This window comes from Protopterus annectens, chromosome 9.part0 (genome assembly GCF_019279795.1).
Source record: "Protopterus annectens isolate FY-2018-M chromosome 9.part0, PAN1.0, whole genome shotgun sequence".
Classification (NCBI taxonomy): Eukaryota; Metazoa; Chordata; order Ceratodontiformes; family Protopteridae; genus Protopterus; species Protopterus annectens.
In genome coordinates, this window is record NC_056743.1 from 421,422,751 (window position 1) to 421,448,925 (window position 26,175).

Below are 26,175 nucleotides of genomic sequence, written 5' to 3' on the forward strand. Positions count from 1 at the left end.
TCAACCCAGGGCACAGCTTTCACTTTATGGCTATAGACCAAGTCCCTATTAAAATCCGGAGGGGACCGTTTTCTTTGATTCTTGAGAATCCTGAATTAGAATGGCAACTTAGGTTGGATGCCTTTTTGCAATATTTCCTCAGTCTTGAAGTTAAGGAGCTATTTGAGATAGATGTTAAACTTGTATTGGATTAGTGTTGAAATTTAGTTATAAATAACCTTCTGTCAAAGTGTAGTACTGGTTATTTTACAGGTACTTGCACACTAGTACAAACATTTACCAGTGTTAGTTGTATTAGTTACCTTTTAGGTAGTAGCATATATGTTCTACTTTTCGGTATTGTCTTTTGCTAGTGCTTAGCATCATGTATTTACCATCACCACTTGATGGATTTTCTGAGCAGGCTAGTTATGTGCCTTATTTAGTAGTTATAAAATTGTAAATATTTTATTAATATTTTTATAATATTATTTTAACATGGTTTTAAATATAGGCTACGTAGTTAACATCCTTTGTGTGCTTTCTCACCTCCTTTTAGTTGCAAACCTTAGTAAGGTTTCTTTGTGAAACAACAAGTAGACCGTAATCATTTCTGTTTAAATTACACACTTATTTAGACTAAAAGTATAATGTGAGGATTGGTTCTTGTAAGATCCTGTGTAAAGGATTTAATTGCTGATGTAGGTTTATGTCACTTCCTGTATTAGAGTATTTTTTACTGGTTTTCTTGTTCAAATATTGTCTCTGATGAAGCTACAACAACGTTGTGGTGAAAACGCTTGTTAAATAGTAATAAATCGCATTAAGGTTCAAACGCTCTGGTGTGGACGCTTTATTTTTTTACTTCTGGAGCAAGGTCCCTGTGGATGTTTGCCTGCTTGTAGTTTTCCTTGTTTGACTTTTTTTTTTTTATGTTTCTATTTTTCATGTGTGTAATTTTAAATTTAGGAGTGAACTCATGAAATTCTGAGATGTTTCCCACTTTCAGTGAGGAAATGTAGAAACAAGTTCAACATTTTGGGTAGAAAAGATTATACCTTATTTAGTGAACCATTGTCTGGGTAGGGTACTGTGTGATTTAATTAATGGATCATGTGATTTGATGGTATAAAATTGTCGTTAATTCAGATATGAAGTCTTGATACCTGGACGAAAAGGGCTTAACTCTTGTTAATAAAGTGTGTTTATTCAATGCCTCTGCATTCGTTATATTGTTTTCTCATTAACAATTCAGTAAAATTAGTTTTTAACAATACCCCAATAGAGTTATCTTTACACTGTAAGTACCACTTGCTAAGCTGACCACTGTCCCTTCTCTTGACCAGTAGATCACACTGTATATACCAATTACTTAGTTTTCCTGGCTGATAGGTTTCTGCATTCAGAAAATGAAAGGAGACATGTTCTATTTTGTAGCTGTCTGCTAATTGCTTACTCTCTGTTACAATTTGACCTAAGTGTGGGAGGGTCACTATAGTAGAATGTATTGCTAATTGTTCTCTGACTGTTCTCTCCTGTTTCACTCAGCCACCAGCTTCCTGACAGTGCAGGTATGTGTTGTATGTTATTACATTTTTATTTTTTCTAAGATTGTGTAGAACTATGAATAGACCTTGGTAGTGTGTTGTATTTGTATCAATTTCAATTAAATTATGTAAGCTTTAAGTGTACTGAGTGTGTATTTTTTTTAACAAGTATGCAATGTCCGTTCCTGGTGTTTTGAGATTATATATATATATATATATATATATATATATATACATATATGTATGTATATATATATATATATATATATATATATATATATATATGTGTGTGTGTGTCTATAAAACATATTTTTTATATACTGGTTAATCACATGAATGTCACTAAGTGATGGTTTTATATTTTGTTTGTCAGTGCAGTGTTATGTTATGATAACTTGATCTATATAGCTCTCTCTCTCTCTCTCTCTATATATATATATATATATATATATATATATATATATATATATATACTCTGTATTACTGTGGTTCTTTATAATTATACTTCTTGCTAACCTAGTTTCAGCTTACATTCATAAACATTTTTACCATCTCTCTCTATTGTTATACTTTTCTGACATTTTCTTGCTCAGACTCAGTGTGGTCCTTCTACCATCCTGTTTTATTAGTAGTATTAACTTTATTGCCTCAAAATAACATGACAGATTATTAGAGTTTTTCTCTTTTCTTTCCTTTCAGAGCTTGTGGTCACTACACCTGACCCCAGTACTGCAGAAGCTCTGCCCCAATGGGCTGTACAAGGTAAGCAAATTTAACTTGAAGAACCTTGCTGTGTATTAACTTAATCTAATCAAGGACATGCCTGCCTGTGCTGGAAATTTAGTTCTTAACACACACACACACACACACACACACACACACACCCCCACAGAGTTGTCCTTGCACTCTAAATTTAGATCTCTAGCAATCGTCCCTCTCTCCAAAATACTTGAAAAATGTTTTCAAAAACAACTGCTAAGTTATCTCCTGCAAGAAGAACTCCTATTCCTCACACAACATGGCTTCTGTCCGTCCCATGGTACTATCGCTGTACTTCTAAACAGATACTGTCAGTAAAGTCAGAATAATGCCAAACTTGTCTCATTATTTCTAGGCTTGCCTGAAGCCTTTGACAGTTTGCCAAAGCAAACTTTTACTGTGAAAGTCTTCATTAGGTCTCTCTCAGCCCCCTTCTATTGTTCGAAAGCTACCTAGCCAGTAAGTATCAGTCAGTAAAATGGCACTCCACCCACTCTCTCTCTCCATATCTCTTAGTCACCACCGGTGTACCATAAGGCTCTATCCTTTGTCCCCTCCTCTTTAACATTCTCAACAACACCCGCCACACATCCACATAACAGACATTTCTAATACAGTACACTGAACACTCCACACTCATATGCACAACTGACAACATGGCACACCTCCAAAAAATTACCCACAAAGCTTTAACAACTGAAACATGGCTTTGTAACTCACAACTCATGCTCAACCTTAACTCATTAAACCCGAGTACCTTCTCATGGCGGCTCTGTGCTTACATCCGAGCATGCCATGAGAAGATGCAAATTGCAAGCTGTTACCCCCGAGTGCCTTCCACCAGCGCAAGGAACTGTAATGCAGAATTGCAGTTCAGATTAATGTAAAACATGCTGAAATCGTAACTGAACTTGTACTTTAGCTTATATGGTTACGATTCAGTGTGTTTTTACTTTAAGATCACAAACTTTCAGTTGAAAATCCAGTTTAAAACTTATTGATAAAGCAAGTGGTGGCAGCCAATCGGATTCTTGCAATCCAAGCCACCACTTGCGTAAAGCCTCCACCCCCAACCTAACTTTCTTTTGTTTTCCCCAAATAAATAGAGGGTCCAGCAGCAGGTATTTCCTTTCTTTTTGTTAATATTTAGGAGATTTTACCTGTTACTGGATCCCTCTATTTTATTTGGGCACTCACGGATCGCGACAGTACATTATAGAGGCACACCGGTTTGGCAGTTGCTACAAGGAGATTCAGCTTGGCCCAAAAACGTTCTTTTTCTTCAGGTAAGCGGTTATCTTTTTTCCTTCCCAAGCTTGCGATAGCTACATTGTCAGTAGTTACAGTAACTGCTGTGGTGGGTTCTAAATTTGAACTGTCAGCAAGTAGTATTCAGTAATGCCAGCCATTGGAATGACACAAGTTCTAGGCATACAAAAACAGAAATACGCGGTCATACAACAGCTGGACAGGAAGCAAGCAAGCTGCTGTAGCAAGTCGGTGGCGGCTGAGCCCTCGCCTTCAGTAACTCTATAATCACCATTAAGCAAAGATTTGGCGTTCAGTTTATCAGTATGAAGATGGATGCATTCTGTGCCTGCAGTTACGGTATTGAGTTCTTTACTAAAAAAAACTAAAAGGAGTGCTTTTTAATGCGTAGTGTCGGATTAATGGAATATTGCCAATGTACAGGCTATGCTTCTTATTACAGAATTATAAATAGGCAGGTACTGTATCTGCATTTGAATATGCTTGACTAGTGTTATAATCATAGATGCCTTTATTATTAGTTGAAAAGTTGAGCATTAGAATGATTAAATAATTTGTTCTTTGGCATTTACAGAAAGAACTGGCTTCTTTTTAAGGTCACGTGGTTGGTTTAATATGCGTGTTATACTGCAAGAGTTCACTGGATTTTATGGTGGGGTCAGCTGGCTACTTTTCTTCAAGATACTTACCAGTAGGCTAAGGCAGCTATCTTACTGGTACTAATGCTAATGTACAACATGAACAGGATTATAAATAGACAGCCTTTAAAGTAAAGAGAAAAACACCAATTTAATTAGAATGTCAAGTGGATCTAAACTGGGCTAGACAAATGTTTACTGTTAGACCTGTCATGTTTAACTATATATTTGTTTCAGTAGTGGCCCTTTTCTTGGGAGGAGACACTGGGTGTGCATTTTGGTCTATACATTTGTGTGGATGGAGGCACGTGTGCTAAAATGCAATGCTGAAATGGAAGCTTGCTGGGTGCCACTTGTGCACCACATTTCAAACAGATAAAAATTGTATGATACACACACAAGACGTAGATGTAATTAGTCTTTCCATAAAAAGAACAAGCATTAAGTTTTATGGTACTGCAGTACTGCCTGTTGTTAAGGTCAATAAGTCAATGTAGCTAGTTTCTTGAAGTTTAGTCATGAAACAGACAATGAAAAAAAAATGATACCATGGGTGTTTACTATCTATTCCCTTAACATTATAAATATTAACATAATTGTTTAAAGAAAGTAGTAGACAATTTAGGTGTAAAGGATAAGTGACATGTATGATGTGCTACAACTGGGAATACACAGGGTTAGGACTATGGATCTGTACAATGTAGAAAAAAATCGAAAGTGTCTAAAACATCGCAGCTTAATACTAGTTACAAAAGAATGCAACCAGAAAGGCAAAGCATATTTATAAAGGTACAGACTTCAGTACTCTGCATGGTTTTGTGGTTTACATAGGGTAGAGAATTTAGCTGATTGATCTCAAGAAATGCAGTGTACAGAATTGAGTCAGATCTAGCAAGGCAAAATATTGATATTTGTGCTATGTTGACTGCCAGGTAAACATGTATATTCTGTCCTTGTTTGCTGCTCATGCAGTTATTAGCTTCTACTGTACTTACTAATAATGCAAAGCACACATTGTGTTTACTTATTTAATGAAATAATTGCATATTATTTTAATGTTTATTAACCGAAGTATACAGACTGTTTTAATTTGATGTTTTTTTGTTTGTTTAAAAAGAAGATGGTAAGGGAGTACTTGATTTTCTTTTCACCCTGTCCCCTGAAATGTTTAGATGTGCATTTACCTGGACTGTACTGAGTGGGACGGGCCAGGCAGTTGCTGTTATACTTTGCTGCAGTGAGGTTTTTGTTTATGTTGGCTCTACCTTTCATTGATGTCACCTTGGCATACCTGCACAGAAAGTCATAGCACTGCCCTTTAAAAATCATTTCAGAGGGACAGAAATAGTAGGACGTTCTTTTCACAATACAGTGTCTAGATACTAAATCCTAAATATTTAGTGATAAGGAATCTATAGTCTTAGTTAACTTCTTTAATAAGGTGTGTACCCATAAGCAGGTCTAACTTTATGAGGAACATCAATAAATCTAAAAGAACTTGAAAATCTGAGGGCTAAAGCATAACAGTGGAGAAGTGTGGACCTAGCTGAGTGTGCTGTGGTGCTGCAGAGAAAAGGAACCTACTGTGGGTGGTAACATGTTCATCTTTGTCTTTTGAAATACTGAGACTGGCTTCATTTATTATGGCCCTGGTGCAGTTACCAGGGCTCATGAAACAGGCATGTACCAGGAAGTCCTCACAGCCTGACTATTAAAACAATTGAATAGGCAAATGCTTTATTTTTTTATTCCTCACTGCCCCCATGCCACTTTCAACTGGTGCTTGAACTGCTAATTGAACTTGGGGTCACCTGAGTACTAGTCAAGATTTTTATCCATGAAGTAGGCTTTTACTGTGTACAGTGTACCTAGTATTTCACATATGATACATGGTGGTCAGAATTCAACTGATTATCTATGGTGACAGTAAGTTTGTGGAGTTTACTTGTTCTATCATGGTGTTGGCAAAGACAGTAGTGAACAGTGCTCTTTTGAGGTAAAGAGCAGTACCTTTTTTTTTAGGTTTTAGTAGTAGTGGTTAATTATTTAGCCATGTTTCAGTCCATAAGAAGGATTTTTGTCTAAGGTCATGGAGTTTAGAGAGAGATTTGGCAACACAGATTAGAGTTGAGTCAGCAGCATATTGAACTTGGGTAGCATTTGTTGTAGCAGTGTAGAGGTCATTGATAAATATGTTGAAAAGTATGGGGCTACAGATCCTTGTATCCAATACTTATTTGCAATGTTAGAATGTTAATTACAGCTGTTTTCACACTGCAGACATTTTCTGGTTGTGACAAATGAATTATTTCTCCACCATTTGTGCATGTGATAATTCCTTTATGTTCACAGTCAGCTCACTACATTGCTGAGTTGTGCTTTTGAGATTACAGATACAACTAAAAAAGCCTTGTGATTATCTTTTGGCTTGGGTAGCTATTTTAACCTCACACTTGGCTTTGTGGCAAATGTTGCATTCTAGTGCTTGTGCATAGTAGGATAGATTGCGTAAGGGGTCACTGGGAGATGTTTCATTTTGGAGCTTGTGCACACTCACACAACATCACTTAAAGAAGGTATGTATTAACCATAATGTTCATAGGTGAGTACTAGGCTAATGGCCCTAGAGCCAGCACAAGCCTAGCCCAAGAATATTCCCAGTCGTCCTGTTGCCGGACGTTAGTTTCCTGTGACCCTATCGAGCAAGGCTGTTGAAGTGACCCCAGGGGTTAATTTCCTGTTACCCATCCACTCGTCAAGATTTTCTTGAAGAGGGCTAGTGAAGTGCTCTGCTTGACATGAATGGGGAGTCTATTCCAGAGTATGGGAAGTCTCTGGGCTAGGAACCTGTCCCTCCAGCAGGTTCTGTTTATTGTGTTGAGGACTTTGAAGCATGTGGTGCGGAGGGATTGAAACTTTTTCAGCTGAAGCATGTCTACCAACACTGGGTTAGACATGGCTTTGTATGCCAAGCAGAGATCGCCTCTATGTAGGTGATATGAGACTGAGTAAAGCTGGAGTATTTTGAGTCTGTCTGTATCGGGCATGTGTTTGAGTCCTAGGAGCCTCTTTGTCAGGAATTTTTGTTGCCTCTCCAGTTGCTCTAGTTGTCTAGTGAGGTACATGCCAAATGGGGCATTGTACTCAATAATGGGTCTAATGAGGGATTATGACTTCTTTCTTCCTGGATGCGAAACATTTTGTAATGAGGTGTGCCACATAGAAGGACTTTCCAACTACAGTGGCAACATGGTTGTCGAAGGAGAGGTTGCTATCTACCTGTGTCCCTAGATCTCTTATCACACTTTGGGAGTTGAGTGGGCTAGTGTCGATATAGTAGTTCATGGGCACCGTGTTTTTCCCGAAGGGGATGACTATGCACTTATTATCCATTGTTTTCATTCTTCTGCAACTACCTACCCTCCGAACCCCCAGATTTTTTCTTCCTGTATGTGTGTGTGTGTGTGTGTGTGTGTATATATATATATATATATATATATATATATATATATATATATATATATATATATATATATATATCTATGTGGGTTCCATACACTAGACCGAATTTTCACTAATTCGAAATAGTGCATGGAATGCTCACTGCAGTGAAAGTGGACTTAATCGAAAGTGCACTTATGCAAAGTTCAGTACACGAACGGGTGTTGTACTGAACTTCTGTGCAGTACTCACGGATCTTAGGGTTAGGGCACAGGTCATAGTAAGGGGATAGCCAGTAGGGCTATCCCCTTACCATGACCTGCGCCCTAGCCCCAAGGTCTGTGACGACTGCAGCGCAGTGAAGGACATAGCAGTGTCCTCCACTATGGTGTGATGGTCACAAACCTTAGGGTTAGGGCATGGGTTAGGGTAAGGGGTTAGCTATACTAACTATCCCCTTACCCTAACGTCCGTGACTATCGCACCTTAGTGGAAGTCATAGCTTGTTCTTTATGTCCTCCACTGTGCTGCAGTGTTTTCGGTGAAATGCACTTACGCAAAAGTTCACTTTCGTTAAAGTGAACTTTCGCAGAAGTGAGGCCTCCCTTAGTTAGTAAAGCTATCCCCTTACCCTAACCCTAAGGTTCGTGACTATCGCTCCATAGTGGGGGACATTGCTATGTCCTTCACTGCGCTGCAGTCATCACGGACCTCAGCGTTAGGGCACGGGTCATGGTAAGGGGATATAGTCCTAACCCTAAGATCCGTGAGTACTGCACAGAAGTTCAGTACAACACCCGTTCGTTGTAGTGAACTTCATGTAAGTGCACTTTCGATTAAGTGCGCATTCGCTGCAGTGAGCATTCCATGCACTATTTTGAATTTGTGAAAATTCGATCTAGTGTATGGAACCCATATATATATATATACATATATATATATATGTGTGTGTGTGTGTGTGTGTGTGTGTGTGTGTATATATGGGATCACTACAGAATCTCGAACTTTTGGAATACGGAATCTCAAAATCTCGAGACTATATAGCCAAAACCCCTAAATACTGAAAGACCAAAAGCGCGAAATTCAAAATCCAGATGTTCAGAGATACTGAAGTAGCGCTTCTGGTGTTGCGGCTTGTTGATGGATAGGTGGAAGTCTAAGTATCTATCTATGTGTAACTAAGTGTGTTAGGGGCTTTAGTGTGTGTCAGTGTGTGTTGTGACTGTGATGTGTGTGAGGGACTGTAAAATGTGTGGGTGTGAGTTTCCTTTGTGTGTCTGTGCGATCTCAGAGTTAGTATATTTAAGTAGGGTGTGGGGGTGCAGGGGGGTTTGCTCCCCTGCTTATCTGTAGTATAGGATTATATGATTGATTGTGGGGGGAAGTTTTGTGTATGTGTGTGTATTGTACATTCTGGATTTTTAATTTTGCGCGTCTGGTCTTTCGGCATTTAGGGGTTTCGGCTATATAATCTCGAGATTTTGAAATTCGATATTTCAAGATTTCGAGATTATGTAGTGATCCTATATATACATATATATATATACATATATATATATATATATATATATATACAGGGCTCAGTAATATACAAGTGTTATACTAAATCTACTGAATTATAATGATATACTATTTCTACGGACTTATAAATGAATGCCTACTCAAAAGGTTATGTGCAGCAATTATCACCTGTGTCTGAGCCTGCATAACAAGTGATGAAATCCAGCTCATTATCACATTAACAAAAAGTGCAGTTCCACTATAGCACTGAGTCATTATCACTTTTCAGGTAAAACTCTCAGCAGCTGTCACTGCTGAGTAGAGGTCATTATCACACTGATGAATGCACAAGCCAGATTTTTTTTTGTCTGAATGGAGTCATTTCAAGCCACCCCCACCAGTTTCTTTCTATCATTTTCCAATTTCTTTGATACACAGTAAAGTTGTCTTTGTGGTTATCTGGATCCCAGAAGAGACCAAAATGTATATAAATGTCTTGGAGAAGAGAACAGTCTTTCTAGAGTTCCAAGCTTTTCGGAACTCCTTCCTCTATGGATAATTGCTATCCAAACAGACAATATGTCAGTGGTTTGGTACATCAGCAAATAAGGGGGAACCAACCCCCTTTACCAACAAGCAATGAGAGTTGAGCTGTGGGCGATCTCCTCCAACTGTTTTTTTTAGTGATGCACATACTGGGGAAATCCAACTTTCTTGCAGACAAGCTCAGCAGTACTATTCTGATGCCTCATGAGTCTCAAGCAATCGGTGGCAAATATGATCTTCCACAAATGGGGTCAGTAGCTCCCTCCTTTGACTCCTTATGGCCATTACTGAAAGGACATATGTAAATGGAAAAAGCAGAGGCAAGGCAGAGTGCTGGCATTGCATGCCATCGAGAGCCATTGCTGCTACCAGCAGTCTGAGTGGGCAGCCAGCACAGGTCTGGGACACTTCAGACACCCACCAGCTGAAGCGAATGCTATTTAGTCGATTCAATACTGTCGAAATGGCAAAATAGCGAAGTCACAGAACATCGAATTTTTTCCCAGGGAAAAAAATTGGTGGGCTGTCTTTGGGACTTTGCCATTTCCTCCACTATGGTGCGATCTCGGAATTGGTATAGTTAAGTAGGGGGGGTGTGGGAGGCCAAGCCCCCCACTTAAATTTGTGTTTAATTTTTTTTTTTCTTACGGAGCAGCGAATTTTTTCCATGGGAAAAAAATTTGCTGTTCCGTTTGTTCAATATTTTGTTGTGTTGATATTATTGGTATGATGAAATAGCAGTCGCTGTTTACATCGTACGATAATATGATATAGACGCCTGAAGCCCCATGCCTGTCCTCTGCATATTAGTGGAGTGACAGTCCTTACCCTGCTATTTCTCTTTACATGTGCTCTTTTTGTGCCCCCTTATCAGTCATTGTGTGCAGTTTGGTGTTTTCACGGTTGGTAGGTATGTACCTCTGCAGCATCACCACCAGTTATGTACCTAATCAAAAGAATAATGCCTCTGTGGATATGAGTGAAGATTTGTATCTCTCAGTAGTAACCTGTTTGCATTTCTTTCCTCGTGCGTCCACCTTTTGACAGTGACATGGCTTCACGAGCAGGAGAACTACAAATTACAGTGTGGGTGTGTGGCCATTCCTACATTTACTGGGCCACCAGCCATGCCTCCAGAAGTGAAAACCATTACAACTTGAGCTTCCCCACATCTAGTGTGAAGGTATACTGGATTGCAAGAAGAGGTATGCATTAGAGCGGACTCCTGCAGTTGCTGGAAGAGAAGTGTTCCATCTACCCTGAGCCTGACATTCTTGTGCTGCACATTGGAGGGAATTATGTCATCACTCACCCACTCGGAAGGCTATGGTTTCAAATCAGAACAATTTTTTGAACACCTGCAGTCATGGTGGCCACGTTGTCATTTTGTGTGGTCTGACATAATTCCTTGCCAGATGTGGAGGACAGCAAACAGTCAACAGGCAGTCCACAAGGCCAGATGTTTACAGAATGGGTTCATGCATGGCTTGATGCACAGGGTCGGTGGATCAACAATTTGCCATGACAGCATCACCACAGAAGATGTTCACCTTTCAGAAGCGATGGTGTTCACCTAACTGAGGATGGCATTGCATTGTTCTTGACTGACCTCCACAATGGCGTGATGACAGCTATGCACGATATATTGGTAACTTGCAGCAAGTGAGAATGAATGGAAAACAGCCATGACCAAGTAGGACCAGTATGGTAAAGTCTGTTGTTATATTTTATGAACACCATTGTCCGCTACTGATGACACAGGAAAAGAACTGCTAGGGAACTTGTACATATGCTGAGTAATAATCTGTATGCTGAGTGCAGATACAGATACTGTTTGATTATGAATTGTGTTATTTAAATTATGATATTTTTCTTAGTTTGGCAAATAACTGTGGTAGAGAGATGAAGATGCTGAATAAGAACTGTTTGAGGAGAGTGCCATGTAAAAGAGAATGTCAATTACCATCCTGCACACATATCACAGTTTGGCTACTGTTATGATTTCTTTTCCTATTGTGCTAAATAACTTTGTCGGGGAACATGTCATCAGGGTAAGTAATACCTCATTTGAAGACAGTATTATCAGTTACAGGATGGAAAAAGAACTCTGTATGCTGGATAAATGTACAGATATCACATTATGTTTAGCATTTCAGTTATGAGGATTATGATATTGTTTCATATTTGGTGAATAACTTTGTTGGGGAAAATGTCATCATGCTAAGTAGTAGCTCATTTTGAAGACACTATTTGTACTTGCAAGATATAAAAAGAACTGTATCTGTGCACATGTCCAGATATCACAGCTTGTTTGGGAACATGGTTATGACAATTTATGAATTTTTCATATTTTGCTAAATAACTATCTGGGAACATGTCATCAGGGTAAGTAATACCTCATTTTGAAGGCAGTATTAGTAGTTACTGGATGGAAAATGTTTTGTGTATGCTGGACAAATGTGCAGATATCATATATTGTTTAGGACTTCGACTATGGAAATTGATTTTTTTTCATATTTTGGTAAATAACTTTGTTAGTGAGCATGTAATTCTGCCAAGTGATATCTTGAAGACAGTGTTAGTCCTTAAAACATGCTAAAAGAACTGTGTCTGTATGCTGTACACATGTACAGATATCAGTTTGTTTAGGACTTAGGTTATGGAAATTATTATTTTTTTCATATTTTGGTAAATAACTTTGTTAGGGGGCAAGTAATTGTGATGCCCATTTTGAAGACATTGTTAGTCCTTACAACACTGTAAAAGAACCATGCCTGTGGCCTGTACACATGTACATATATTACTTAGGACTCAGGTTATGGAAATTGATTTTTTTCCTATTTTGGTAAATAACTTTGCTAGTTAGTATTAAATTGTGCCAAGTGATACCTCATTCTGAATACCAAATTCGTCCTTACAACATAATAAAAGAACTGTGTCTGTATGCTGTTAACATGTACAGATATCACAGTTTGTTTAGGACTAGGGTTATGAAAATTATGATTTTTTTTTCGTATTTTGGTAAATAACTTTGCAAGGGAGCATGTCAATGTGCTAAGTAATATCTCATTTTGAAGACAGTATTAATAGTTACAACATGGTAAAAGAACTATGTCTGTATGTTGTACACATGTACAGATATCAGTTTTAGGACTTGGGTTATGGAAATTATGATTTATTTCAAATTTTGGTAAATTACTTTGCAAGGGAGCATGTCAATGTCCCAAATAATACCTCATTTGGGAGAGTGTATTACTACTTACAAGATGGTAAAAGAACTGTGTCTGTACGCAGTACATATGTACTGATATCACAGTTTATTTATTCTTGTAGGATTCTGAAAATTATACATTTGCAATATTTCTCATTATTATGTCCATATCTTTGCAAGGGACATGATGCATCATTTTGAAGCTGACATTGACCCACACAACTTGTACACTGATATGTACTCTCTGTCCGTTAAAGGTGATGAGATATTATATTTTGTTTAATTATCAATTATGAGAAATATATTAATCATATTTTTGTGAATATCTCAGTAAAGGAGCATCACACAGTAATGGTCAATGCATTTTAAAGATGACATTCATACAAATAAATCATTTACAAATTGTATGGGACTGCTTGGTATAGTCACCAAGATATTGTGATTTGTTTTACCAAAAAGGTAAAAAAATATGCACAGTTTCATCATTCCTTGGCAAATATGTAATAATGACTTAGATACACACTATCAATATTTACACTGCTGGAAAGGTCAGTGTCTGCTGAACAACTTTTGCATTTACATTTTTAGTCTATTATGGTTAAAGAGTTATGATAATTTGTTTTCTGTATGGTATTACAAATGGATTTTCTGAAAATGAGCTCAGGCTGCACTGTTGTTCCTATGGTGGAAGCAAGCAGGCAGCATCTTCTGATCTGCTCCGGAGTAAATGAGTTAAAAAAAAAAAATACTAATTTTCCCCAAATCCCACTCACATGAAAAAAAATCCTCTTCTCATAGCAAATTATTAGGGATGATAGCAGATGATAAACTTAAATTCGACTTGCATGTACAAAATTGCATAAGAAAAACTCATAAAAAAACTAGGGATCATTTACAGAGCCAAAAGCTTTCTCCCCAGTGAAACTAAAGCTACACTTGCCACTACTTATCTCCTTCACACACTTCTTTATGATGCTCCCATCCTTACTAACCTTCAGGCATCATAAAAATTGAATCTTAATAATGCTAGCAAATACCCCTTTTAGAACCCACCAGTGTATAGCACTGAAAGCCTAAATTGGTTAGAACTACCCCATCATCTAACATATACACAGCTTCTTAGCACCTATAAAATTATCCAGAATTCATCTGCTTGTCCAGCACTAAATAACATTCTACACAACTATGTTTCTAGTTGGTCATTATGATCCATTGACCAAAAACTCCTGTCTGTCCACAAACCTATCAGATTTGCTGAGCATTGTCTGTAATTGTACTTGCTAAGGCCTGAAACTCCTCATCTCTGTCCATCAGGTCAATACCCTCCCATCCTTCAAAACCATTTGGAAAGACTTCCTATCCAAAAGCTGGCTCTGTTCTTGTTCAACGACAGGATAAACTATACCCCTAAATATGAACAAATACCTATTCATACCATGTATGTCCTTACTCTCCCTTCTTCACTCACTTCCTTACTTCTATCAGTTTCTCTCCCGTGGCTTTCTGTCTAAATATACCACAATCCTCCTCTTCTCTCACTTTGCATTGCAATTTCTTTTTGTATTATACTAACTTACCTTTAATTTCTCTCTAATTGTATCTTTTTAACCAGTGTTGTCATATTATGTCTAATTGGTATAATTATATAAACTGTATTTATTTTTTGGATTATTTTTAAAGACTGTAAAATTATTGTTTATAAAATGTTTTGTAATACTTTGGAGCTTTCTTCCCTGGGCCTCCACTGCAAAAGAGCTTCTACCCAGTCGGGCTTTCCTGGTAATCAAAGTCAATAAAATAAACTGGAAGAGTTCTTGGCCCTTATCTTTCAGTTTCTTTTTTCACACTGGGAGAGCTGAAATTGATCTGTTCATCAGTCTTGGAAGCAAGACAGCATTGATTCTTGAAATTACCTCCTTCCTCATTGGCCTGCTGCTTCAGCTCCAGGGATTCTAACAGCTAAGTCGTAGGGGTTTATCCCCCCATGCCATGGAATTGGTGAGTTGCTTAACATTCAGTAGAGAAATAGATTAGAGCAAGTGGAAATGCATTCTCTTATCTGCATAGCAGCTACATACAATCCTCTACTCCTTTCTGCTGCAGGAAATTTTGTGGAAGTATATTCTGCCCATCAGTCAGAAATAGAACTGATGCATTTAATACTGGGAACATGAGTATCCATTTAGTAGGCACAAGCACAGACACCACTTTAAATGCAGGTGAATAGTGGTTGCAGTTGGTGGTTATTGTCAGCTTTATAAAGAGACATTCAAGCAGTAAAATGGCTCTTTGCCAGCATTCTCCTTCAAAGCAGAATACTAGTGTACCTTTTCACAGAGGATAAAGCTATATACAGACTCACACAATATCAAAGCAAGTGACAATCATCATACCTCTCAACCTGGAAACATCAAAAATCTGGACAAGGCCCATGAAAAATAGGTACAAATCTGTACGCTGATTAACATCTAATTTGCATACGTAATTATGTAACCCCACCCACTCCAATGGAAGTGTGGGATACCAACTTTTGAACGCAAACTAAAGAACAGACAACCAAAACATTGCATGACCAGAGTCCCCTGCAGCCATTCCAGTGTTTCGTTACCTGCTATTTTGCCCCATTTACCATAAACACTAATGTATGCATACTGCTTTACTTCTACAATGATTTGAATTTTATTTATACATTTTACAGCACAACAATGCATAAACACTAAAAAAGACATCATCTGGTAAACAAAGCAATACTATCTCACATTGAAAATAGGCCTGACAATAAACTTTGCCCTTGAAACTCACATTCATTGAAACAGCATTGAAAACCACACCACATGCAAAGAAAATGCATCTGGCCAGTGGTGGATAAAGATTACCTTTGGGCTGATTTCAAATCAACTCTATGCACTACATTCAGAACATACCTCTATCCCACATTAGCAGCTGCTTGAAAAATAGGAAGACTGAGCCATCATTTAGTGAATTCATTTCTCACTTCTAAACATAGCTCTTAACCTAAACACAAAAAACATGGACAAACAACAAAGCCAATAATGGGGGAATACAAATTCAGTTCTCACTCACCAACTTTTAGCACAAAAACAATAGGGGAATACAAATTGTGTGCTCACTTCTTATCATAGCTCTCAACTCTTAGTACAAAAAAAAATTCTGGACAAAGCTCAGAACATAACTTCCAACTGTTAGAGCTCTCAACTCACTCAGAAATGGTGGCGGCTAGGGATAGTAGGCAATTTTACCCTGTACTAAAGGTACAGGGTTTGAGCCTGAATACCTCTAGCCACCAAGTGTATATATGGGGCATTTACTCATTCATTTCACACACACACCTTCAATTAAGTAGAGAATTGCTGCCAGGCTGCATACACCTTAAAAGCTCATAAGACACAGTGGTTTCAGCTTAACAGAATGCAAGCAAAGTCCATTTCTCTCACAAAGACCTTCAATTAGCTTAACAGATATGCTGACAGTAAAATGCACACACCTTCAATTAAAGAATTACTGCCAGAGACTGCACAGATACCTTCAATGCACATTATAATACACAAAGGTTTCAGCTTAACAGATTTGTTGCCAGACTGCCATGCTTTTGAGAAGTACTGCCATAAAGCAAAGTAAAACAGCTACAGAGTGACTCTGCCATTTCTCTCACACATACCTTAATTTCAGCACACACCGATTAAGTAAAGTGCTGTTAGACTGCACACACTGTCAATGCTCATAAGACATGCAATGGATTAAACTTAGCAAAATGCAAGCAAAGTCCATTTCCTTCGCACATACCTTCAATTAATTAGCTTAACAGATTTGCTGCCAGTAAAAACGCACACACACCTTCAACTAACTAAAGAATTGCTAGCACCTTCAATGCACGTAAGACACAAGAGTTTTCACTAGCTTAACAGATTTTGCTGCCAGACTGCTGTTTCAGCTTTAGAGAAGGACTGCTGTTAGCTGAACAGAGAATGCATCTGCAGGCAAAGAAAAACAGATGCTTGCAGAGACTCTTTACCAGTTTCTCACACTTACACACAACATTGCAAGCTGCAGTCAACTTCACACACACTTTCCTTACCTATAGAGAAAAACCTGGTGACGGTTTAGAAAGATCAATCCTCAGAAGATTTTTTTATTTTTATTTTGATGTTTTTGTTGATGAAAGTTCAAAGTCTTAAGTGCAGTGCTCTGAGCCACGGCTACCACCTGTGGTTCCCACACAGTCAGAGACAGATAACAGGTTGTGACTTAAAGAGATTTTACCTACCAGTGTTAGAGATCTGGGGGTAGTGCCTTACATCACCTTAGAGACAGGACTGAAACCCACATGCAAACTCATCAGACTTGGCTGCTGACAGTGCAAATCTTTGCATGTGGTCAAAATACAGGATATATAGACCTTCAAGTTTAAATACAGGCATTTTTCTTAACAGGCAGAATTAATTTATGTATATTTTATAAGCCTGTTGAGTCCTGCACAACAAGACATCAGGCCAGGAAATATTTTATTTTCACTCTAGCTTGCATCAGCAACTTTCTCGGCTGTTTCTCCTGGGGCACAGCACAGGGGCCATTGGCTCATACCAGAACTAGAATAGAAATTATGGATTTTTCAGAAGCAACATTTTTAAGGTAGTAAGAACACTACTACACATCTCAGATTTAGACTGAAAGTTAAGTTGCCTTTTTCTGAAAGGTTAACTTGTTCTTTCTGTACTAATTATGCAAAAATTAGCAAAGTCAGAAAAGGTCCAGTCTGCAGTGCAAAAGCACTTTCTTCCATGACATTGTATAAATTATTTAAAGTATCATTTATATAATTCATGAAATAACTGAATGCTCTGTTGTGACAAAGATAAACAATTATCAGCTATAGAAATAATGACCTAAGGTGGCCTAAATTCCTTGTTATGGCTGTGCAGTTTCCTAAAATAAATAGCAGAATATCCCACTGGCTGCACCTGACACACACACAAAGTTATTATTTCACTTTGTACCTTCTGTCTTGTATCATAAATACGAAGGAATCAGACATATACGCGCCCATTGGAGTTTTGTAGAAATACATCAAATGAGACATCCAAGATGTTTTTCGTGCATCAGAAATAAATTACTTGGCGCTCTCTACATATTGATCCCCTGAACAAAACCAGAGCTGCTGCCGATAATCCAAGTGCCGTTCCCATCCGTTAGAAGAGTGCTGCTGTTCCCGCTTTGTAGCCAGGCTATCCGGAAATGATGTGTGAGCTCTGAGCTCAATTTCGACTGGCTGGTAGCCCTGACGGAGCTGACGTCATCGCGCACGTGATGACGTCAGCTCCGACAGCGCGAAAATCAAAAAATGAAAAAAAAAAACAAAGGGATCGGAAATGAAGGGGTGCCAAATCGTGGCACCTTCATTGACCAAAACTCGGTAAAAACCGAGTAAATCGGTATGGTTGGGAGGTATGACAATCATACTTTTTCTCAGTGTGGGTTGAACATTTCACAGACTGTTAAATAGAAGCACAGTAGCCCTTAATATGTGTTTGCTTTAGAATGATCATCTGTAACTTGTTACTTTTTGATGTATGTTGATTTTAGGTTACTTTCTAAGCTAACACATTTTTATTAAAGCAGTCTGAAAAAACTTCAAGTAGTACATCCTGGGAAAATAAGCATATTGATTCCTAACTGCAGATTGCAAGTACAGGCAGATCAAACCAAGACACACCCCTGTTTGATCCAGACCAGCCCAGAGGGAAAATTGTTGTCTCCTCCCTAGATGACTCATGTTCAACTAGCAGTAATGGTGCTGGAAGCATTGAGTCGGGGAAGTTCATAGGTGGCAAATTTGACCAGTGGCCATGCACTCATTTCTAAAACCCACCCTTAAGCTGTACTAACTTTTCAGGGCTAGCACCTCTAATTCCATGTTTAAATTTAAGGGTACCCATCCAGCTGCATATGCTACATTTGAAGGGTGACAAGGAAATCACATTGCTGGACATACAAGGGGGAGTCTGTTCTTTCACAAAGGGAGGCACTGGGTGATGAAACTCTCTCTTCACCTTGTTCGGTTTACTTGTTTATGTATGTTGAGCATAGTAAAACTACTTGGATAGTGGCTACAGATACCATAGAGGCCTAGCCACAGACAAATCTAATTTTACATACTTAAAAATTACTGCCATCCTTTACAAATACTTAAACCCTCAAAACGACTCGACAGTTCATAGATTTAAATTGCTGGTTATGGTATTGGCTGTAGAATATGATTTATTGATGAAAAGGTGGTCAAGAAGAACTGGATCCCTAAGGGCAATGTTAGTGAAGCACAGCTCCCCTTTGGAGCCTGCCTAACAGTGACTAAAAGGACAAGGACTCCAATTTGTCCTGATAGTGAAAGTCTTTGAGACCAAGTATCCTTTTTTTCAGGAATCTCTTTGTCTTTTTTTGTGTGTGTGTGTGTGTCTGGATACATGCTGAAGGGTGTGTTGTATCCTATAACATATGTCTGACTAGGGCAGAATATAAGGGAACAATGACATCCGTGATTTTAGAAGACATGCCTATGGCAATTAATTGCAAAATAGTGATGGATTTCCAAACTATAGTCCACATGTGATGGTCACAGGAGACAGAGCTATTAACCCAAATCTCTGATTCGTATGGTAATACAGAGTTTTCAGTTTAGTAGGATACACAGTTTTTCTGCTTCCCAAAGGGAATGATGCTACATTCCTTGGTGTGTAGTTTAGCTCTCTGCTCTAAGTACCAGAAATTGACTTTAGTTAGTTCTTTTTGTAGGAATTCTGTTTTCAAAGAAGATTTGACAACTGCACCCAGCCTGCAATTATCAGCAAATGTTTTTAACCAGAGATCACTGTTACCAGTTTGGAGATCATGAAAAATTGATGCTAAACATGAGGGTGCCCAGGACAGGTTCTTGGAGGATACAACTGGTCACGTTCTGTCTTGAGGAGTCAACCAGTCAGATGATGTGTGTTCTATCCTTTAGCCAAGTTGGCTATCCATCTTACTACATAGTGATTTTTGTATAAGACTATCAGCATACAAGGTATCAGATGCCTTGGCTGGATCAAGGCAGGCAGCATGAATGGTGTAATCACTGTCAGTTACCTGAACGACCCTCTCAAGAAAGCTGACTAGATTCACCAAGCAGGATGTGACCTTTACAAAGCCATATTGTAGTGGATTGATCTTAAATTATTCATGAGGTCGTGATTATGCATTATTTATTTTTTATTTTTATTTTACATTTGTTAACTGGGCTAGTCTAACTGGATATATTTCCATTTTCAGTAGAGGCCCAGGGAGAAAAGCTCCAGTGGCAACAAGTAAAAATTGAAATTAAACATTTAAAAATTAAAAAAAAATAAAAAAACAGTTAAATTAAAAATCAATATTAATACATAATAAATGAATGGATTTCAATAGAAGATTATTCAAAAAGCAGGAAGCAATTGGAATACAAAAATTACAGCAGTATTACTAGAGTAATGTAGGTATTTACAATAGCAGAGATGACAATATGTATAGGATAATTCAATATGCAGTGAGATACATGTAGACTATCAGTATATTAAACAGGATAGAGATTTTCAGAGCGTTAAGCAGGATAGATTACATCAGTATGTTGAATTCTGTAAAGCAGTTACAGTCCTACTGCAAAGAATGTGAAATAGGTAGAGGTTCAAGAGGAGAAATATTTGTAGTGAAGGAGAAGATTAATCAGGGTTGCTACAGGGGCATAACCAGTGTATTTTATATGACTTAAAAGATGAAATTTGTAGGGCTGGTGGGTCTGTAGCTCCTGGGATTTGTGATGAGTTTACCCTTATAAAGGGGCATTACTAAACCAAGATTCAGGAACATAACCTGTAGCAAGACATAGATAAACAGTATAAAGGATCAGTGAGTGCATGTTTAACACTGTTTATTAGACAGCCTGGTATGTTGTCTTGGACCATTGAAGGAATGGTTCATGGCCATTGAGAGTACTTTAAGAGTATGTTACTTAGTGATAACGGGGGAGGGGGTCACTCTGGGATGGTTTGAGATGGGAGAAATTTCCTGTGAATTTGCTAGCCAGTATATATATATATATATATATATATATATATATATATATATATATATATATATATATATGTAGTATTTTAGCTTTGAATGGAAGGCTCCATTGGAGCAGTATTGAGTTATGTCTTAGTTTTCTGACTTAACTGAAGAACTTGTAAAGCTTTGTTGGTGTTTATAGTTGTCCTCAGTTTCTTAGTGGAGTTGATACAATTCTGATGCTGTGGGGTTCTGGCCCCACTAGGCAGTTTAAGGAGCTTCTTCTTTCTGTTGTACAATTTGTTTACATCAGAATACCACCAGGATGGATTATGTTTGAGTTTCCTACCCCCAATACATTTCTAAAATGGACATAAAATTTGATAGTGTAGCTTGCTGTAGAACTGGAGCCAGCCATTTACATGAGTAAATCTAGAGATTTCAATATACAGCTGTATGAGGTTTGCCTTTTTAAAGTCTCTAATGGGGGTGGTATCACTTACTAAGGCAGTGGAACATCTGAGGCTAAAAATAACCAGATTATAGTCAGATGTTAATGAAGGATTAACCATGGGTGGGGAAAAAATAGGGGCTAACTTTGTGAGTATCAAGAATGTTTATGCCCATGGTGGATTGAGGGCAATCAGACCCACGGAGTTTATCTAGTCCAACAATCACTGAACATACCCAATGTTAGAAATTATGGGTATGTGTGATGGTATGATAGACACAAACCCGGGCACTGAAGGCGTGCTGTCCAAGGGTATGAACTACGTCTCTGTAACAGCATGCACATAGTTGTTTTCCAAATGCAGAAATGCCTCAAGGTCAGACAGTTTATTGTCAAGACTCCTCGCATTGAGTAGACCCATTTTGACATAGTCTTGTTTGGAATCATGGTGGTTGGGATGTTCATTAGATGATCTCTGTCTAAAAAGGCACAATGAGGTTAGTAAATGCTTTAGTCAGTATGTAGAAGCCCTTGATTAAAATGTAGACCATCTTCTGCAAAGAAAGTTGGACTCTTATTCATCTACCAGGATAATGCATGCTGGCTGTCGTTGGAATGACACCAGCAACTTAGCCAGTTGCTGAACCTAATTACCTTTTCCTTCAGTCCAGAAATTATTACATTTGGAGGAAGAATTCCACTCAGAACCAGTGTCTTACCCTTGAAGCTAGCACCGTAAACGCCAAAATATACTTCTGCATGGTCTTGAGGAAGCTGTGTACCAGGTCATTTACTACTACATGGACTATCATGTCACAGTCATAAAAATAAGAGGGTGTTTCGGGTCCTAGTTATGTCCACTACCTTGGTTCCCGAGAGCATCTGATTGTAACCCTGTCCTTACTCAGCCTAATGAGTGTGGAGTCTGTGGTGTAATAATAGCATAATCAATAACTAGGACATTCTCAGTAGCTAAATTATGCCTACCAGATAGGGGAGTGATTTGCTGTTGGTGACAAGCTGGTGTTGATATGGAATGGATGCAGTTAGGGACTTCTGGTAATGCTTTGTCTTTAAGAGTGCTAGAAAGCTTGGGTAGAGATTATGTACATCAGTGTAAGACAGCTTTGTCTTGCAAGTGGAATGATGATACATTTGCATAGGTGGTGGCATACTGGTCCTTTTCTCACTTTAGGTAGTGATCTGTGAAGAGGATGTCACCAGATTGGTTAAGTATTTGCACCTGTCACAGATGGTATCTGCAGGTTAAGTAAACGTTCATTATCTGTTAGCATGAGATTTTACACAACCTTGGGATGCTAATTTCTAGAAGACTGGCAATGAATGGGGGCAACTCTACTAAACCTCCAAGATGGCCAATGCTGACATGTAAAAAGGACTAGTGCTGCAGCTATAATTTAGGGTTTTTATCAGAAATACTGAAGTGTTTGTACAGTCTGAGTTGTTTGAGGAAGACTACAGAGATGCTTTTTACAATGACAGGTCATTAGTAATACTGATGTGATGGAGATATTTGGATATTAGTGTTTGAGAAGTTGTATACCAGACTACTTAGATCACAACTGCACTGTTTTCAGCACCCCTAACAGTAGTGAGCACATCAGCACAGTTTGTTTAGGCCCAGAGCACAACTGCAACTCATAGCTGCTGAATAAAAGTAAAAGTAATACTGACTATAGGGAAAATTTTGAATTGTGGGCATCACACAATATTTGGCTTCACCTACACTGGTAGTGCACTCAGGGCAGCTGAACACAAATAGCTAGCAAAAAAAAAGAGAGATGGAGAACCAATGAAAATAAATTCAAGCCAGTAGTGCTCAGCTACCTAGGTAGAGCAGCAATTGATCTACTCTCACTATATATCAAGAATAACTAGTATTCTCTACAGGATGGCCTCTACACTAGTCGAGCAGGCTGAAATAAAATTAAAAGGTATGTACTCACCATAACCAGACATAAGTGCTGTCCATTTTCATTCTTCCTCGGTGAATGGGCTATGGATCTGATCCTCGGATCCGACACATCCGCATATTTCCGACATTGAATCCAACTCTCAATCTCCTTCCTGTACCCATAATGCCCTAGTCTATGCCCAGTACTTCAGATTGAGTTTGTTGCCATAAAATCCACATTAAGAAGTTAGAGATGAGGTTAGATAATAGAAGAGAGCTCAAACCCAGAAATATAGGTTCCAATAATAAAACCAACAGGTCACTCCAGAAGATTATAGGAAGGGGGGGTTTGAAGAAAAATGAACATGGATAATACAGATGCCTAATTATGATGTGTACATAACTTTTAAATCTTATGTTGTCCTTTTCATTCTTCCTCAACGAATGGGACAGAAATATGAAATTCTTGGGTGGCCATCATGGAAGGATATTTCGGAGAACCACTGAACCAAAGGCAGCTTTGTTTCTGGGGATTAGGTTGAATTTGTAAAAGTAACAAAGATAACCAAATATCATCAATAGACGTCTACCAAAAAGCATATGAAGTGGCCACGGATCTAGTTGAGTGAGCTTTAGGCAGTCTTGGTAGCGAAATTTCTTCTTGGGAAAAGATCCTAGAAATGCAATTAATTATCCTTTTAACCCGTGTAACTTCAGATACTGGATAATCCAGATGACTTTTTGAGGAGGTGACAAACAGCTGATCTGACTTGCTCATTTCTTTAGTTCTGTGTAGATAATGTAATTGTCTGTGCACATCCAGAAGATGTAACATGTATGAAAAATTTGGAAAGAAAAATGGTAAATGAATGGATTGATTAATGTTAGATTCAGAAGGCACTTTAGATAAAAATGAAGGGTTAGTTTGTAAAGTAACCCTGTCTTATGGGGAATAATGTACATACTTTTTGATGAGAGTCAGCAGTTCAGAAATCCTTTTGGCAGAAGTGATAGCTACTAAAAAGGCTGTTTTCCAAGACAAATACTTAATTTTTTGCTAATGTTTCAAAGGGTTTTTGAGTCAGTCCTTGTAGTACCACTGTCAAGTCCCAGGGAGGCGAAGGATCTTTTGCTGGGGGTCTAAGGAGGAAAGAGATTTTCAAGTAGCTTTTACATAACGTGGAAGAAGCAAAACAAAATGTTATCTCCTGCATTAAAATTTGACATGGCTGCCAACTGTAGTTTAATCAGAGAAAAAGTAGCCCCTTCGAAAACAGCAGCCAGAAAATCAAGAACAGTAGAAACAGGGACATTAAAATGGTCACGATGGTTTCTAAATGCCCAAAGGGAAAATCTTTTCCATTTTCTCTTGCAAACATTTTTGTTGGAGTCTTTTTATAATGATAAAATGGTATGTAGTGAGGAAGAAAGCCTGAGCTGCCTGTTTATTACTGGAACTGGAGAAACCATGTGGTTAATTTGAGGGCTGGGTTACAGGGATGATGCATCCCTGAAGGATGTGAGAGAAGATCTGAAGTTGGATCCACTATCTAGGTTGGATAACAAATATGAGACCAAAGGAAAGGGAATCGCAACTGATGAGCCCAGAAAGGTGCAATGAGGATAACTGAGCTCTTCAGCTGAGTTGCTTTCTGTAGAAATTGTGGGATCAAAGGAAGTAGGAGATAGGTGTAAAGGAGACTGGATAGCCAAATGTGGGCTAGATTCTCTCTCAGTGACTCCCTCTGTGGGAGATCAGGGAAAAATATTAGCTGCGCTTCTTGTGGGGGGACACAAAGAGGTTGCAGTAAGGAGGGCCCTAATGATGGAAAATTTCCTCCACTACTGACAGATTGAGAGACCACTCATGAGGCATCAGAATGGACCTGCTGAGTTTGTCCACTGGTATGTTGGATTTCCCTGGAATGTGCATTGCTACTAGAAAGTGGTTGGAGGAGATCACCAATTCCCACTCTCTCATAGCCTCCCAGCAGTGAGGATAAGACCGTGGTCCCCCTTGTTTGTTGATGTACCAGACTACAGACATGTTGTTAGTTTGAATCACAATAGTCCCTAGAGGAAGAACATCTTGAAACGCCTGCAGTGCTAAAAAGACTGCTCTTATCTCCAGGATATTGATATGTGAATTGGTCTCTTGGGGGACCACCTGCCTTTAACCATCCTTCCCAAGTAATGCCCCCAACTCCAGTTTGGAGGCATCCATGGTCACTATGTCCAGTGGGGAGGAAAAAAACATAGGGCTTGCCTGGGTAAATGTATGAATGAAATCCACCAGTGAATATGTTGTTTGCATATTCGTGTAAGCTTGACTGGAAAGGATAGGAGTTGTCGAAGAATATACTATTGAACAGCTAGAGTCCATTGACGGACATGCATAAAATAGCATTCTAAAAGAATTAGAACTATTGCTGCTGCCATAGACCCGAAAGCTTGGAGAATTAGCCTGGCTGGAGGAGACAGATGAGATAGAAGTTGATGAACTTGAGATTTGAGTATGTCTATGCAGTGAGTAGGCAGAGAGGCAATTTGAATTGTTGCGTTCAAATGTGGACCGATAAACTCCAAGCTACGTACTGGTGTGAAGTTTGATTTGAATTGACACTGATACTTAGTGAATGACAAATCTGGAGCAAATGGTTCCTGGACTATTGTAGGACATGCATGATAGGGGCAGTAAGGAGCCAGTCATCTAGGTGTGGAAGCACTCAGAGAATCCTTTTCATCTCAAATGAGCTGCCACCACTGCTGTACATTTGATGAACACCCTTGGGGCTGTGGTGAGTCCAAAGGGCAGGACTCTGAATTGGTAGTGACTGGCTCCC

At 38.6% G+C, this 26,175-nt stretch overlaps 1 long non-coding RNA gene across 2 annotated transcripts in view; it reads left to right on the plus strand.

Annotated features, from left to right (window-relative positions):
- LOC122811248 overlaps positions 1-26,175 on the plus strand; it is a 1,815,945-nt gene that overhangs the window by 658,585 nt on the left and 1,131,185 nt on the right. For both annotated transcript variants that reach the window (XR_006366231.1, XR_006366230.1), the window contains exon 2: positions 2,226-2,288. This is a non-coding gene — a long non-coding RNA (uncharacterized LOC122811248). The remainder of the gene's footprint in view (positions 1-2,225; positions 2,289-26,175) is intronic.